The sequence below is a fragment of the Hydra vulgaris genome, chromosome 05 (genome assembly GCF_038396675.1).
Source record: "Hydra vulgaris chromosome 05, alternate assembly HydraT2T_AEP".
NCBI lineage: Eukaryota > Metazoa > Cnidaria > Hydrozoa > Anthoathecata > Hydridae > Hydra > Hydra vulgaris.
Window position 1 is genome coordinate 12227755 of NC_088924.1, and position 4746 is coordinate 12232500.

Consider the following 4746-nt stretch of genomic DNA (forward strand, 5'->3'; position numbering starts at 1 on the left):
ATTTATGAGGATATAAGTAAGGGAAGCCCATTAAAATATCAATGGCTTGAATTCCTGATTGACTGTTCAAAACATCAGGCTGAACCAGACAGGAACACAACAATTAAAAAAGGGTATGAAATAATGAAAGTAACAAAATGGGATAGTGATACACAAGCATAATATTGGAAACAAAAAACCTACAATTCTTCAAACTGGAGAAGTTTACCCCGGAAACGAGACGCACTGGAAATTTTATGAATTGTTTTAAAATACACTTGATTTAGTATGTCGCAAACAATAGCTGGTAAGCAGAAATTGGAAGAGAATAAAGTGGAAGATCAAAAATTACCAGTATTTGCTGATCCGACTATGGATGTAACTTTTAAAATGCTCTTTGGTAACAAGCAGCATAAAGACTTGTTAATCAGTTTATTAAATAGCAAATTAGATTTCAAAGAGATAAACAACAACAAATTGCCTGTTTCAGTTGTTTCAGATAAAGAGGTGGTACTAGTATTGTTAGTGCCATAGATATCCTCTGTACCGATAAAGGTAAACAGAAGATACTGAGATACAGGGCCAGAAAACAGCTTACTTTTTATCCAAAGAGCAAGAATACATGTCAAAGCTGATTTCCAGTCAGGTAAAAGATGGAGAAGGCAATCTGTATTATAAAAAAGTACTCGAAACTTATAATATAGTTATATGCAAAGAGAACGTGTTTACCGGTAACACTGCACTAAAGAATCAAAAGCTATATGAGCTTGACGTAAAACCTACAATTCTTCAAACTGGGGAAGTTTACCCCGGTATTGAGATGCACTGGAAATTCTATGAATTGCCGAAATTCAAACAAAGTAGTATTTATGAGGATATAAGGAAGGGAAGCCCATTAAAATATCAATGGCTTGAATTCCTGATTGACTGTTTAAAACATCAGGCTGAACCAGACAGGAACACAACAATTAAAAAAGGGTATGAAATAATGAAAGTAACAAAATGGGATAGTGATACACAAGCATAATATTGGAAACAAAAAATTAATGCGCAAGAGGCTGAAGAAATAGTTGACAAAGGTTTTGAAAAAGGCATGGAAAAAGGAAATTAAAAGGATAATTAAAGGAAGATATCTCGAAAGTAAAAAGTTTATTTGATTTTTGTGCTTCCACTCCGACAAGCCTTTTTCACTCCGACAAACCTTTGATTTTGGTGCTTCACATTTTCATATGAAGCACCAAAATCAAAGGCTTGTCGGAGATTTCTTTTAAATGTGGTTAAAAACATAACTAATAGCAAATTACAAAGGTAAAAGTAATTTGAGTTTAATTGGAATTGCTTACTTTTTTTATAAACTTTTTTAATTCAAATTTTAATTTTTTTAAATAAACTTCTTCTAAGAGTGGCGTTTATTATTACCAGCGTTTCAAAGAGACTTAGCATCAATACCAAATTTATCCCGAAGATGAACATCATTGCCATTTATGATTTACCTTGCGATTTACGTCTTCTCCATACTGCAGTTAAAAAGGACTTCACAACAAACAGCCAAAACCCAAACTTCACCCAAATTTGATAATCACTAATTTTTTTGAAGAAAATATGGATAGTGAAAGATGTGAATTTAATTCTAAAAAATATAACAAGTTTAAGATAAAAAATTAGATAAATATATAGAATACAATATAAATGAAAATTTTTGTTGTAAATGCAAAGCATTTTAGTGAAGCTGCATCTAGCAGTGAATGCCTTAGAGTTGAATAATAAGTTAAAAAGAATTTAGCAGAGTGAGAAAAAAGTACTAAAGGACAGATGTCCAGTGGAAAATATAGAGCCTCAAAGTAGAAAAATACTAAAAACTGATAAGTAAAATGTTGTAAAAATAAACAATAACAATAAACAATAGTCAAGATAAGTGAGAGTCATTTACTGTTCTTCTACTAAATTGTTGTTAGTGTCAAGCGTTAGTGTGATGTGCAGACAGTATCAGTGATGGAGCAGAACTATTCGTTTTATAAATAGTTATCATGTGGTCTGTATTTTTAGGGTGAAAAACATACAATATGGATATAAGTGTGTCATGAGTGTCTCGATTACAGTATGGATTCGTGCCATATGGTGCAGTACAAACACAAGACCTACAACTTTGGCCCAAGACTGGTATCCTAAATAAAGTTGCACTCTGGGTCTACACCAGAGTATCTTGTTAAGGTATATTATTGTGTTATCCCAAAAGGAACTCTCAGAGAATCCGGTCAGGACGATTGCCATAGACTTCTGAATTGACACTGAGGACAGAGGACACTTAATGGGGCTCAGTACAACTTGCATGCAATGTCAATAAGTGCAGAGCTTTGTTGCAGTATAATGAGGGTCAGTGAGAGTTGTGAACAGTTTTGAGTCTTGTAGATGTGTATGTAATGTAGACAGTAAATGCAGTGTACTTGTGTGTGTCTACTGTAATAATCTTGATGGTATACACTGTTGGTATAAAATTGGTTAAAAGTCATTAAAACTAGTGTAATGTGAGCTTGACGTGAGTACTGGAAGTCCAATAACATGTATTTAAAAATAAAAAACTATTGCAACTAGATAAACTGGAAACTTTAAGTAGAATTACACCAATATAGTAACAATAACTTGTGTATATATTTTACAGCTAATAATCTGTATATATATTTTACAATTAATAATCTAGGATTATATAGAATTTTGTATTTTGTATAAGTTATAAGAGTAACTGTGAATATGTCATGTGACTGTAATGTTACCAGCAGTATATGAAGTGGAGTAGAATTATTCCTTTTATAAAACAGGTAGCAGGTAGCCTCTTGTCAATTAAACAAGCTGTATGATTTTGTGTTTACTTATATTCATAGTAACTTGTGTCTTTAGTATGAGTTTTTAAGTATCAAAATAGTATTAGTGGTTAGAAGCTGGTTATCAAAATTAAGTTATGTGATATCTAGTACTAATGTGAATTTGTGTTTTTTATACTTTATTAGCTTAGTGACTCTTTATTAGCATTATTAGAGTATTTTAACAGTTTGAGAATGATATAATATCAATAACATGTATATATATATATTTAAATATGATTTAAGTTATAATTTTAGTGTTATTACTTATCTTTTATAGAAGGATGTGTATGGGTGTAAATCACAGAGTTGGAGTAGAATTATTCGTTTATTAAGTAGTTATCAGATGGTGTACATTAATACCCACAGTGCCATAACTAGACAGGTGCAACAGGTGCACTTGCACAGGGCCCGTAGATTAGGCGGCCGTGAAATGGAACTTTAAACTGACGAAAAATTATTTGTTCTATTAATAAATACTTCTATTAATTTTTTTTTTAATTTTTAAAAATTTTTTTTTCCTATTAAGTAGCACTGTATTGTATTTCAATACAGTGCTACTTAATTCTATACTGCAATTTAAAATTTCTATATTCACTTCCAATTCCAAATTGTAATATTTTGGCACGAATTCAATCTACGATATCTGGTGGGCAATAGATCAAAACGTATTGTGTGTGTAGTAATGTGGTGAATTTAAAAAATGTGTGAAGCAATTTTCATTTTTAATCAAAGCAACATAAAAAAACTTATTGTCATTATTAATGACACATTATTAATGACACATTATTAATGACACATTATTACAATTTATAATTTCCAATTAGAATTTAAAATATACTCGTTTATAAAAACATTGTAAGTTTGTTTTATTTAAATATAGATTGGTTAAAAATAGCTATAAAAAAACTAATTATTAAACCACATCAAGCCAATTATTCTATTAATTACATTAAACTAAATCATCAGGTAAGCTTTCTAAAATAATAAACACTTAATAAAACACTTGAATCGTAAGATAGCGTTGGCAAGCACATATTTCAATTTACCGATAAATTTTTTTTTTACAATTTTTTATTTTCGATATATCTGGTAATCTAGTAGCTCCAGAGATAAATCATAAATTTATATTTAATATTATTATTTTTATCTAGTCAAACAATGTCAAAACAATTATCGGGCGCTCAAAAAAGAAAAATTAACAAGCAAAAACAAGAAGAATGCAAATCAATGTCGCAGCAATTTACTAAATGGCTTAAAAAAAATCCACAAATGGAAGAAACGAATACATCTAGACCTAGTTCTGATTTACAAGATGAAGATGCTGTGCTACAATTGCAACCTATAAGTTTAATTGATCATAATGATATTTTTACATATGTCGAAAATAAAAATGTCAAAAGTAAAAATGTCGAAAATACATGTACTACTAATGTTGAAATTGAAAATATTATTATAAATTTGCCATCTATTACACCAAACGTCAATATTATTCCACAAGAAATAATGCTAAATTACAACGACCCAAATTCTTGGCCTGCTATTTCAAATAATGTAATATATTCCCTTGTCAAGCATGGTCCAGAACAAGGCAATAATGTAAATGTTAATACCATTATATCAGCAGACAATACAGGGAGAAAATTTACAAAGGATTGGTTTTATGTGAAACATATTAATGGAGAAATGGTTATAAGAAAATGGCTGTTATATTCTATTAATCAAAATGCAATATTTTGTTTCCCTTGTATTCTTTTTGGCCACAAATCTCATAATATTACAGACCCCCATAAAGGATTCTGTGATTGGCGACATCTTCATCCTGTTATTCCACAACATGAAAATTCATCTGATCACAGAAACAATTATGTAAAATGGAAAGTGATGGAAACAAATATAAGATCAGGGA

The 4746-nt window shown here is 30.2% G+C and overlaps 1 long non-coding RNA gene across 1 annotated transcript in view; it reads right to left on the bottom strand.

Moving 5' to 3' along the window:
* Positions 1 to 1290: 1290 nt before the first annotated feature.
* The window catches only part of LOC136080574 (uncharacterized), a 7390-nt gene continuing 3934 nt past the window's right edge, over positions 1291 to 4746 (bottom strand). The window contains exon 2 of the long non-coding RNA XR_010638540.1: positions 1291 to 1609. This is a non-coding gene — a long non-coding RNA (uncharacterized LOC136080574). The remainder of the gene's footprint in view (positions 1610 to 4746) is intronic.